The 13,341-nt window shown below is 39.4% G+C and overlaps 1 protein-coding gene across 8 annotated transcripts in view; it reads left to right on the forward strand.

The window, feature by feature from the left end:
• The window catches only part of prdm16 (PR domain containing 16), a 304,752-nt gene that overhangs the window by 177,256 nt on the left and 114,155 nt on the right, over positions 1-13,341 (forward strand). The window lies entirely within an intron of this gene.

Raw genomic sequence — 13,341 nt, forward strand, 5'->3', positions numbered from 1 at the left:
ATAATTAGTCGGAAATCCACAATCAAAAATAATAAGTGAATAAACATTATATAATTATTTAAAAAATAATCAGTCAGGAATGATCAGTGAAAAATGATCAATTACAAAATGATGAGTCAAACATGTCTATTTAAAAAATGATTAGTCAAAATGACCAATTAATAAATGATTAGTTAAAAACAACGCAAATGATTAACCAAAAACAAGCTGGAAAAAAAGATCAGTCAATAAGGATCAGCCCAGTTTTGTTGCTTAATTTAGTTTTTTAAAAATGTGTGTATGTTTATGTTTCTTGTGTGTATATGCGTGTGTGTGTGTGTGTGTTTATGTATGTATGTATGTGCGTGTGAGAGAGATCAGCCGTTCATCCCCCCTCTGTCAGCACACTCTGACCTCCTTCATTCTTTCGTGTTTCATTTGTTTGACCCTCAGCCCCTATTGCTCCAGACCCCCATGCTTCGCTATAATCTATTTTTCGCTCTTCTATTGGTAACCATATTTGCCATAGCCAATCAGTTTGATTGATCATCAGCGAGGCCACAGGCTGGGCAATCAGCCGGCCTGTCCAGACCGCCGCGATTTCCCCACAGACGCACTGGGCCTGACAGCGCCATAAACCGGCCATTCATCAAAGTGTCCCCCTCCTGGACATCGGCCCTGCCCCGGGGCCACCTCGCATCCGCCACCGCTTTCCAAACCTGGCTGTGTTTGTTTGGACGTGTTATACAATAGTGTGCAAAAGTCTTAGGCCACCTGAGAAAAAACCAGCTAAAGCTATTTATCAGGGCAGCAAGTGTTTATTTACTCTGAAAAAAAAAAACTACACAAGCGCTTGACCTTTTAGACCTCACTTCCTCACCCTCATAGCTACATACCGAATAAACTTTTCGGTTTTCATATGGACATTCTCTAATATTTAATTCGACCGCCTTTAGCTTTGATTGCGGAACTCATTCACTGTAGCATTGTTTTAATAAGCTTCTGTTATGTCACAAGATTTATTTCAATTCAGTCTTGCATTAATTTTTCACCAAGATCTTGTAGCAGCATGGATGATGGTAGAGTCTGACCACTGCACAAAGCTTTCTCCAGCACATCCCAAAGATTCTCAATGAGGTTAAGGTCTGGACTCTGTGGTGAACAACCCATCTCATGCTCCCTGAATCCCTCTTTCACAATTCCAGCCCCATGAATCCTGACTTTATCATCTTGGAATATGCCCGTGTTTTCTATCAGGGAAAAAAATCAATTTATGGAATAACCTGGTCTATATAATAAGTATGTTCAGGTAGTCAGCTGACCTCATTCTTTCAGCACATACTGTTGCTGTACCTATACCTGACCAACTGCAGTATCACCAGATCATTTGCTTACTTACATCCAGGTGGTGATTTTGTAGAACAGTAACAGTAACAAACTATTGAGACTGTTAGACTGTTGAGCTGATACAAAAAATTGTGCAGATGTGTTATTGTAGCTTCAAGACCTTTAATATGTGTGCAAAGGAGCTGTGCACTGACTGGCTGTCCTGTAATGGTAATTCAATGATTTGAGAAAGTTCACAGCATTCACAAATGCCACTTTTTTCGAGGGATGTCCATGCGTTTTCCTACAAGACAATGTAAAACCACATGCTGCACACAAATTACAAAGGCATGGCTGCTTGCCCTTCTTGCAATCCTGAGCTTTCCAATAAAGAGAACGTGTTGATAAATAAGAAACGAAAAATGAGACATTTGTAAACCCTGTAGTTTAGTGTACCATGAGATACAGCTCTGGAAAAAAAATAAAGACCACTTAAAAAATGAGTTTCCTTGATTTAATCAAATTGAAAACCTGTGGAATATAATCAAGAGGAAGCTGGATGATCACAAGCCATCAAACCAAGCTGAACTGCTTGAATTTTTGCACCAGGAGTGGCATAAAGTTTCCAAAAGCAGTGTGTAAGACTGGTGGAGGAGAACATGCCAAGATGCATAAAAACTGTGATTTATTCAGTTATTATTTATTTTATAAAAACTGTGATTTATTCAGTTATTATTTATTTTATAAAAACTGTGGGTTATTCGACCAAATATTGATTTCTGAACTCGTAAAAGTTTATGAATATAAACTTGTTTTCTTTTCATTAGTTGAGGTTTAAAAGCTCTGCAATTTTTTTGGTATTTCAGCCATTTCTCGTTTTCTGCAGATAAATGCTCTAAATAACAATATTTGTATTTGGAATTTGGGAGAGATGTCTGTAGTTTATAGAATAAAACAACAATGTTAATTTTTTTCTAAGAAAGCAGACTTTTATTTAATTTTTTCCAAAGCTGTATGTTTCTAGGAAAAATGGGATAAAATAAGACCTGAATCTCTTCATTGCTTAGTATCCTCTGAGCCGAAGCATCTTTTGAGCTAAACATCAGCTCAAGTGGTGTGTGAAAAGCATTAGTCTACACTATTCACTACTGCACTATTTCACCAGCGATCTCGTTCTGCCTTGTTCAGGCACCAGTGCTGCTGCTGCTGCTGCTGCTTAACAAAACGGATCAGCCCCTAAAGCAATATTGACTGAATAGAGACAGAAGATGAATGATGGCTCTAATGTGATATCCACACACACAGAGGTCGCGATAATAAAGCATTTATCAGACCTCTATTACTTACACACACACACACACACATGCACACAGACACATAGACACGCACACACATGCACATACACTGTTAAATACAGAGCTCAAGGGAAGGGCGACCGATGACGGCCTGCAAAGCTATTGAGAAAGTACTGCTAGAAAATAGGTCCTAAAGTGTGCATAGAAGCCTCCCGTGTCTGTGAGAGAACGAAGGAAGGCTCTGAGAGAACGAGACAAATAATACATAAAGGGGAAAGAAAAATAGGAGAGGTATAAGAGTGAATGGAAAAAATACAGAGGGGAAAAAAAGAGATGGGAGAAGAAGAAGAAGAATGGCAATTGAGCATACAGTGTCAGCATGAAAGAGAAGGAAAGCGCGAGCGCTCTTGCTTTTCCGAGAGCGTCCAGAGAGTTAAAGAATGCCAGCGCTCACCAGGCTCCTCTGTGTTTTATGGCACACGGGTCAATAGCAATAATAAAAGAGATATTCATGGACATAGAGTTCTCCCTCTTGCTTGCCCTCCTCTCTCTCTCTCTCTCCTTCTCTCTCCCTCCCTCTCTCTCTCTCTCTCCGTGGCATATCATCTAGTTATTTAGAAGACATCTCATCCCGGGCACTCGGGGAGCCCATGAATCTGCCAGCGCCTGTACACTTAGGGGCCCATAGTCAAGACAAAAGAGCCTCTCGCTGACCTGGTCAGTAAACCCCGTCAAATGCAGTCATTCCTCTTCAGGCCAAGACTAATGAGCTCCTCAGCCCATGCCAGTTAACAGCCCCATTCATTAGCATCACCTAATGCTAAGGGTTAGCATGCTTAGCATGCTGGGAAACAAAAGAGAAAAAGCCTACTTAAAGCCTTGTTGAGTAACATTAGCCTAGCTAGCCAGGATAAGCCAACAGTTCACATACAGTTAGTTAACTCAGTTCCTTTTATGCTTAGTCTTAATCTAAGCATAATAGTTTAGCAACATTTGAGCTTTTTAAATTAATCTTCACTCATCAGAATATATTTTAGTGATATCTCACCCATTAGCTTTCCCATTGGATCCTTGAATCATTGTTTTGCATAGTGGGTGTATCACGTCAGTGTGTAGTCATGCCCCACAGGCTGAACTCTCTTGTATATTCTGTTGATGGCTTTAAGAGCAAGTTACTATTTGCTGCATTTATGAGTTTTACTTATTTCACTGGAACAAGTGAATATAACACATGTTAAGAAGTTATCTATATTCTATATGTGGCAGTCCGTTTTATTTTGTTTCTAAACTGAAAAGGAAAAGCATTTCTGAGCACAAAAAGGACAAAATATTGTGTTTAATGGTACCAGTGTGCTGGAACCACCATCCCTGCTGAGCCTGATATATTCATTCTAAAAACTGGGGTGCCTGGTCGCTTTTCGAGGGAGTTCTTCTGGCCACGTCACGCAACTTTACGTACTTACGTCACACATACAGCCTCTAAAAGAGGATTCAGCTCAGTTTTACTGAACGCGAGCGGCTGGTGGAGCGATGGAGACTTCAGAAGGGGAAACTCAGAGCTCAGTAGCTCATTCACTTATAGTAAAAACAAAGAAACAAAGGAGTAACATTGTTGACTGAGCTCTCTCTGACTAAACATAACCTGGAATCGGATTCATCCTCTCTGAAAGGAGGCCGCATCACTCCCGTCTAGTTTAAAATGATTCTTCCACATGCTCGGTGCAATTACCAATTCTCACCAGTCCAAACCAAATAATGCATAAAGTTGCGAGTTAAAAGTAACAGTAATAGTAAACCCAAGTTACAAAGCTTTTGAACTACTATTTTTCATGTGCACTACATACACGCATATCATTAGCATAACATTATGACCTCACCTTTCACTGAGTATGTAAGAGCTCTTTGTAGTTCTGTAATTACAGACTATAGTCTTTTTATAGTTTGTTTCTCTCCATAGTTTATTATCCTTGTTTCGCCTTGTTCTTCAATAGTCAAGAAGAACCCCACATGACCACCTCAGAGCAGGTATTATTTGGGTGGAGGGTCATTCATTCTCAGCACTGCAGTGACTCTGGCATGGTGGTGGGGTCTTAGTAGTACTAGTGGATCAGACTCAGCAGTGCTGCTGGAGTTTTTAAACACCTCCTTTTCCATACTAAACTGAGAATAGTCCAACAACAGCATAGAAAAACTAGAGAATGATCCAAACAAACTGTGTGACAACAGATTCAGAGCTTCTGTCTCTGAACTTACATCTGCATATATACATATATTAGCCAGTCTAGCAAAAGCTATAGGCTAACATGCTAGTGCACAACATGCTAGCAAAATCTTACTTGTCAACCTACACCATCTTAAAACATTGTTCAGCAGTTGTAGCCAACCTTTAGGAATCTAAACCTTAGTGTGCTACCTGAATACAAAAATAGTTTTAAATGTGTGCAAGTTATTATATTTTGATTACCATAATACATATTGTATTCAAAAAAAAATAAAACAAAACATAAACAAGCTAGTGAAAGCAGAAACAGCATGGCGTCTGAGCATGTCTGCAGATAACGCTAGAGCATGGGCGTAGGCCGACGCTGTCCAGGCATGATCCACTGAAAACGGCCTTGTCCTCCATTTCCGAGTTCAGTAACAGAGGGCGCTTTATGTGCACATTCAGGATATGGGGGTTATCCTGGATGGCCTGCCTATTGAGTCCCGCTAGTCTGACTCCATTGAAGTGTTAGCCACACAGATCAGGGATGGTGGTGTGGAAGGTTATGCTAACAGTAAACATGCTGTATGTTTGCATATTGAGTGATTGTTGTTTTATAGGTTAGTCAGTGTGTTGTTTGTATGGTTATACTTTGTTAGTATTCCTCTGAATGGTGTATTAATCCAGGAATATGAGGCAAACTCTATGTGTGTGTATGCTTTGCTGTTTGTTTGTTCTTGATGTCTGTATGTTTTGTTCGTATCAGCTGTGTAGTGTGGGGTGCATGGTATGCTCTTTGTGTCTTTGCAGAAGATGCAAAAACACACGCACACACACACACACACACACACACACACACACACATGCACATACACAAAATATAAATAAGGCATTAGATCTGGGCAGTATATTGTAAGTATCATTATATTTAAAACTGTTTTATACCAGACATCAAAATGACAATATCATAACATCGTGCCTGCTACATACAGAACCAAAGTTTTACCATTTAAGTAGTTAAATTCCTTGTTTTAAAATGTTCTGCATTGTAGATTAATACTAAGGACGTCCAAACTATGAAAACAAAACATATGAAATGATTTAGTATACAAAAAAGTGTTGAACAAACCAGAATATGTTTTATATTTTAGATTCTTCAAAGTAGGCACTTCTTTCTTAGATGACAGCTTTACACCTCTTGGTTGGATTTATGATAGGTAGTCAACTAAAATGGCCTGGATAATGATCAGAATTTCTTGTCTCTTAATGTGTTTGAGAGCATCAGTTGTAAAGTTGTGAAGAGGTAGAGTTAGCATACAGTGAATAGTTTTATTTCAGTAATTTTCTAATCTATATTATGGCAAAAACTACTCAACTAAGTAAATCAAAAATTACTTCAAGGAATAAAGGTCTGTCAATGTGAAACATTTTAAGAACTTTAAAAGTATCCTCAAGTTCAGCAAAGACCAGCAAAAACGTTATGATGAAACTGGCTCTCATCAGGAACACCCCAGAAAAGGAAGACCAAGAGTTACCTCTCACAAATTGTGAAAATAATAAAACGTAATTAACAGTATTTAAATGTATTCAGCATGTTCTGTGTTTAAGGTATTACACAAAAGAACATTACTGTGCTTATGTTAGGATAACGTTGCTGTCAGAGAAAAACCTCATATCTCCTAAATGGTAACTTTTTAGTAGATGGAGAAAATGTTCTTAACTCACAGTTGAACTCGATGTTAAAAGATTTTATTATTATTCCAAGTCATTTTTAAGCATTTCTGTTGGTGCATTCATCGTAAAATTGTGACACAATGTAATTTTGTATTTAAAAAAAATCACAAAAACCCACACAAGGCTGTGTTTTCCCACACTGATGTTATATATGTATTGTCATGTGCACCATACTGTACAATTAATGCATGTACTAATGGATGAATTCCGGTCACGTTCTGCTCTCCCGGAGCTTGTTTTGCGGTCAGAGCACCCAGCCTGTCGGCAAGAGCCGAGGGGTCTTTCCCAGCGCTCGGAGGCATTCGGCCCATTCTCTCTGCACTTCCTGTGGTCTCACCGGGAGGAAAGGTCTGTTTGTGTTGCCACGGAGACATGCTGAAAGGAGCCGGGCCCTCCGTCTCCTTCTCTGCTCGTCTCTCTTTCGAAAAACAAAACCCAAACAAAACAAAAGAGAGGGAAAAAGTTCTCCGTACTCGTAGGAGAGAGAGAGCGAGCGGGTAACTCTGAACTAGCTACGTCTGGAACAATTGCAGGAGGCTACAATTAGTTTGTGTAGTGTGATAAGGCGTGGCGAGGCGACTTGAAGAGTTATGGGCGTCGCTTCATTTCTGCCACGTTCAGACAGTGAAGTGTAAGTTCGGTGGAGTTTCAGTTGAACTGCTATCGAAGTTTTAAGCTGCAAGCAAGTTATTACAAGATTTACAAGACTTTGGGCCCTATCCTACACCCTGTGCATGTCGAGTGACATCATGTTACAATGCTCATTGCTATCTTACACCCTGCCAGCAGTCTAGTTTCACTCCTTCAATGTGCCTGCACCTTTATAATAGTGACTAAGTTTAGAAATATATCTACACCAATGACTGTGGTGGTCTGGAAGTAAGGTGTGTTCAGGTTCATTTCATTGCATATTGCTATCTTGGTGGCGGAAAACCCAGGTGCGCCACTGACTGGTTAAAACCGGGACAACATTCAGCAATCAGACGTCCATTCCTATCTTGGCTTCACAGATGAACCCCCGCTTGTTCCACACACACAACGCAGCCAATGCAGTCATACAGCAGTAAACAAACCCACCTTTTACACCATAAATAAATAGAATGCAAATGAATGAACATTGCTGTGCCTGTAAATGACCTGTTCGCACTTCTTCGCAGTGTTAATGCGCAGGTCAGTTTCCTCCTGAGAAGTGGTGTCAGAGTTTACCTGACTCTTAAAGGGAATTGGCAAGTGACAAGCTGATTGGTTTATTTCATGTTACAACCAAAACACACCCTCAATTAATTAAGAGAATTAGCCTTATTTGTGCAGTTCTGAGAATGAATGACCCACCACCCTAATAATTCCTGTTCTGAGGTGGTTCTGTGGGGTCCTGACCATTGAAGAGCAGGGTGAAAGGAAGATAATAATAAAGTGTAGAACTACAAACTGCTCCTAAGCCGAAAAAAAATGGGTAATGGTTGCAGAAGCAGGGTCGTAAAAGAATGTTTTATAATAAAATTTGTTTAGTTCTGATTTATTGTTAGGACAATATGATGCTAGTTTGAATAAGTTGTTCTGAACAGTTTATTTCAATTGTCATAGAGACTTATGCAGGTGTTACACAATCATTTTTATGAACACATCACGCAGTTTTATGATGTTTCGAGCTGCCAAGGATCATCTAACGCTTTACCGTTCAAGTTGAACAGCAGCAGCAGCAGCAGCAGCAGCGTAAACAGACAGCAGAACGGAGGGCAGACGAAGCCTGGGGCTCAGGGGTCCCGGTGCTCTGCTTTCACGGCCTGGCCGGCGGGGCGGAGGAGGCGACAAGTCAATGTGCAGTCTATTTACACACAGCTGATGGTGTCAGTTCCCTCGTCGATGGTGCGCGGTTGAGTTTGTGTTCTATATAATGCCTTTTGAACGCTTTGTTTCTCTCCGGTGGCTCGCCGAGTGCGATTGCTGACACCGTAGATAAATGCTTCTCTGACCCCGGAATCCTCCGCTGGGTTTATTTGTGAATTTTGTCGAGTTTGGGGACTTAACCCTTTGTTTTTGCTTTCTACACTCTGTGTGTGTGAGTGTAAAAATGTGTACGGGTGTGTGTGTATGTGTGGTCCTCTCACTAGGAGCTGGGACGTTCCAGAGATCCTGCTGTGTACAGGCGCCCTCTATTGCCTGCTTGTGTTGTGAGGGGGGTGCGGCTGTGTGTCACGAGACTTTCAACACACATACACACACACGTACCCACCTAATACAGGCACTATACTAAAGCAATGTCCCATAAAAGCCAAATGAGCCATTCTGAAGTTGGAGGGTCTTATTGAGTAAACAAAGCACATACTACTCACTCTCTCACTCTTGCTCTCTTTTTTTTCTCTTTTTTTCTCTCTCTTTCTCAGCTGGAACATTAGTCTATATGTAACAGTCACCGCTGAGCAGATGCTATTTCAAAATAATATAATAAAACAAAATAGGCTCTTTCTATTTCCTGTTAAATTTCATTCATTCTACAAATAAGAGATGCTTTTAAGCTGTTGCCAAATACAAGCAATACAAAGCAGTCAGCAGCCAATCACAGAGACTCCTGTTTTTTAATGTTGGGTGGATGAGTGCGGAGCGAGGTGAAAGAGGGCAAAAGATAAGGAGTAAAAAAAGAGCATCATGAACTAATAGTCCAGTGCGTCCACACCGTCAGACAAGGAATCTGTTTGGACAACTGCCGAATGTTTGGCTTTCCCCTGCTGTGCCTCGAAAACGATACAGTGAATGTAGCTCTTACAAATTAGCCCCCTCAGCTACCATTCAGCACTTTGTCTTACCCCAACCAAGTCTGCCCGACAACCCACCCGCCACGAAAGCACAAAAAAAGCAGGTTTGCAAAGGTTATCGCATGGTGAACGTGATCTCTTAATGATGCCATAGCTTTATATGTTCTCTTTATATTTAAAAAAATAAATATAGCTGCATCAAATAGATCTTTGTAGGGCTACAATTGAAATTAATTTAATTATTTGTTTTGTTTAGTTAGTCGATTACACACACCTAATGACTGAAAATGTATAATTTATTCGAAACAGGTTTTTGTGTGTGCACCCTAATTAAATAAATTTAACCCTACTTCTCTTAATATCTCAATAATATTTATATTCATCATTCTGCAAAATAGTGCACATCATGACATCATTATACCTCACTGATAATCAGTAACCTGTCATAGCTACCTTTTACTACAAATTTCCGATCAATATTTTTATTCATGTACTAGATGTAAAACTTTAAGCAGTTATAAAATAATTATTGAATCACTGTATTTTCGCATCAATGTGGAAAGTGGAAAAATTGAAAAACAATTAAAATAATTTACAAGGGCACAGAGTGGTCCAGTGGTCTAAAGTGCTGCCACTATGATCGGGAGATTGCTGGTGCGAATCCACATCATGCAGCTTGCTGTCAGCTGCTGGAGCCCTGAGAGAGCACAGTTGACATTGCTCTCTCTGAGTGGGTGGATGGCACTCTTTCTCCTCATCACTTCCAGGGTGATGTCGATAAGCACAAGGCGTCTGTGAGCTGACTAGCTACCGTTACTTTATTTATTTTTAAAATAATATATATATATTTTTTTATTTGCACATTCTCCATTAGTAATCCTTACATACAGTACCAGTTAAAATTTGGGCACACATCTTCTCAAACAGTTTTTTCCATTGTAAATGTAATATTGGATACATTAAAGCTACAGAGGAACACATTGTTTAACAAAAAGTGTCAAACAAACAAGAATATGTTTTATACTTCTATACTATACTGAGGAAGAATCACCTGGAATAGTTTTCTTAGCATCGTGAAGGAGTTCCTGAAGGTGCTGAACAATAGTTGATGCTTTTCCTTCACGCTGTGAAGCTCCAGCTCATGTCAAATTACCTCAAATCACAGTCTCAGTTGATCAAATTTAGATCAGGGGATTGTGGAGGACAAACACTTTTCTTTTGTTTACTACGTAATTGCATATGTGTACCTTAATTGTTTTTTTATGTCTTCAATATTCATCTACAATGTAGAAAAGACAATAAAAAAATTAAATAAAAAAAAACATTGAATAAGAAGGTGTGTCCAAATTTTGACTGGTACTGTAGATCTGGTAAACATTGTGCTGATCTTTCTTCCAAAAATATTATCCAAATTAGTTTTTAATTTTTTTTCTGGATAGATTAAGGTTATTTTTAAAATACAAATTTTTTACACTATTATTTGCACTGGAATTCCACATAAAACAGCGACAGTCACGTAATTCCGTGCTCAGCCCGTCTTTAAATGCCGTACTGGAGCGCTCTCGGCGCGAGGAGGAAATGGAGAGTTTAAATCGTGGTTGGATTGGTTTTCTTCATCCGTCCTGGAGCGGGGTTGGATTCCGAGATGCAGGTCTCTGTTTGTGCGAATGAGAGGCGTGAGAAAGCTGTGTGAATTTCTGCTCAGCCCCCCCACCCGCCCATTCCCACCCTTGCCACCCCCCTCCCCTCCACCCAGCTCTCTAAAAGCACCTCTCTTTTATCGGCCCTGCCTGGTGCTTCCGAACAGCAAACCTGCTGCTGATATTTCAGCGTTTTCTCTGTGGCACACGCTGTCCCTGCCAAACCCTCTCTCTCTCTCTCTCTCTCTTTCTCTCTCTCTCTTTCTCTCAGTGTTTTTAAAGCTGGGCTCCGGTTGGCTGAGTCCGTATCTCTTGGAGCACCGCTCTATGCCCTCCTATGTTGTGCTGCACTTAGGTTGCTTGCTTGTGCCCTTTTCCGCTTTTCATGCTGCTGCTGAAGCGCTGGAGGAGAATCAAGTCTTCCCTTTTTCTTTTTTTTTTTTGGGACAGGCCATGTCCAGCTCTGCGATTTTGAACAGTGAGGCATGTTCCGAATTTGTGGTCGACGCAAGATGGTTCTTCTTAGATTGGATAGAAGAAGGGAGGGAGGGGAGAAAGAGAGAAAGAGTAGAAGGAGGAGGAGGAGGAGGAGGGGGTTTAGTGGAGGAAAGAGTTTTGGGGGTGTTTTCATTGAAGGTTTTGTTAACCCCTTAACCACAGCAGCGCGTGTCCACAAACTAGCGAATTGATTCCAATACAAACTGCAGACGGAGTCATTTGGCTTGTGGTTGCGTTCAGAGGAAGGGGAGGAACCAGACGGCCTACTACCAGGGCTCACTGCCTGTGCACACATACACACACACACCAGTTTGTATTCCTATGTTCGTGGGGTATTTCCATGTTGATGTCTAAATGACTGAAGATGAATGTTGTTCTGTTACACATACAAATTTTTGCCATTTAATTTTTTTTACTTTTTGAAATTTGTGCTGACTGGTTTTGCATCTTAGTAGTAAGTGGTTGTGATCACTGTATTATTATTTAAATCATAATCTAGGTGCCATAATCTAATTTCATTTCTAAAAGCATAAAAATCAATCAGTAAGACAGTAAGAGCATGCCAGGTTAAAGTGTCCTGTTAAAGTATCTTGTATCTACATTTTTAGACATTTTTCACTTGTTTGCATGGTGTGAATCTGGCAGTAGTTTTTTTTAATAATGATAGAAGCAATGTAAATGTTTCATGCAATGTAAATTTTTCAGGACACAATTGTCTTTTCATGACAGGGGAAATTTAAATTATGTTAAAGATGTAGATGAATAAATTAATAAATAAAAATAAAGTATTAATTGTCCTCCGAAGAGGGGGGGTGGTGGTTGGGCCAAAAAAAAAAAAAAAAAAAAAGATGTAGATGAACATAATGTTAGGGGCATTTATCAATTGGTCCTAATTAACAGCTTAATACATGTCTATGAACTCACATTACAGGTCTTGCCACTGGGTGGTGGTGGGGGGCTAACTAAGTTAAGTAAATCTAAGCTAAGTAAAAAAAAAACAAGTAAAACGAGTGCTGAATGTTAATCTACACAGATTTCTCTCCTGAAAACTGTTTATTTGGGTGACTAAAGCACTTCTGTTTGTTTACCGTAAACTTAGATTTCCATAATTCTACTAAAACTTGGTGCAGCAGCAATAGCATTAGCTGCAAAGAAACTCTGTGTGTTCCGGTAAGCCAGGGTGATATTAGCTAGCGGTTCGTCCCACATAGCTTGTTTTAGCATAGCGGTTAGTGGCCAATGCTAATGCTGCTCCTGAGGCTACAGGGTGATAGTATTCTTATCTGAATGAAGAAAGAGCTAAAGCTTAGTGCAGTTAGCGGCTAATGCTAATACTGCTGCAGCCCCAGTGCTGGAGAAAATAAATAAATTGTATTACACTGTACTTCAGCAGAGTGGCTTTACAGATCTGTACAACCTGACTGGTAAAATGCATAAATAAGGCACACTGAAGATTTTTGGGAAAATTTAAGTATTTTAAGTGCGCCTTATAGTGCGAAAAATATGGTAATGGAAAATAACATGAATAATTAAGCAATAGTAAGTAACAATATAAATAATTAACTTAAACTTAACATACATTTGGTTCTCATACTATATATATATATATATATATATATATATATATATATATATATATATATATATATATATATATATATATATATATATATATATATTGGAAAAAACACAATCAATCAACCTTTTATAAAAGTAAATCTGGTGAGCTGCTGATAAAATACTGAACAAATAAAGAATCTAGCAGTTAAATATTTGTGATTTCGCAACATGTTTTTAAAGTCACTGTCATATATTTTATGCTTATTTCCAATTGTTTTAACATTCCATATTGTTCCTACAGACAGAAACACCCTTTAGAACAAGATAAACAGTTTTGAACATCTGTATTCGCA

The sequence above is a fragment of the Astyanax mexicanus genome, chromosome 12 (genome assembly GCF_023375975.1).
Source record: "Astyanax mexicanus isolate ESR-SI-001 chromosome 12, AstMex3_surface, whole genome shotgun sequence".
NCBI classification, from domain to species: domain Eukaryota; kingdom Metazoa; phylum Chordata; class Actinopteri; order Characiformes; family Acestrorhamphidae; genus Astyanax; species Astyanax mexicanus.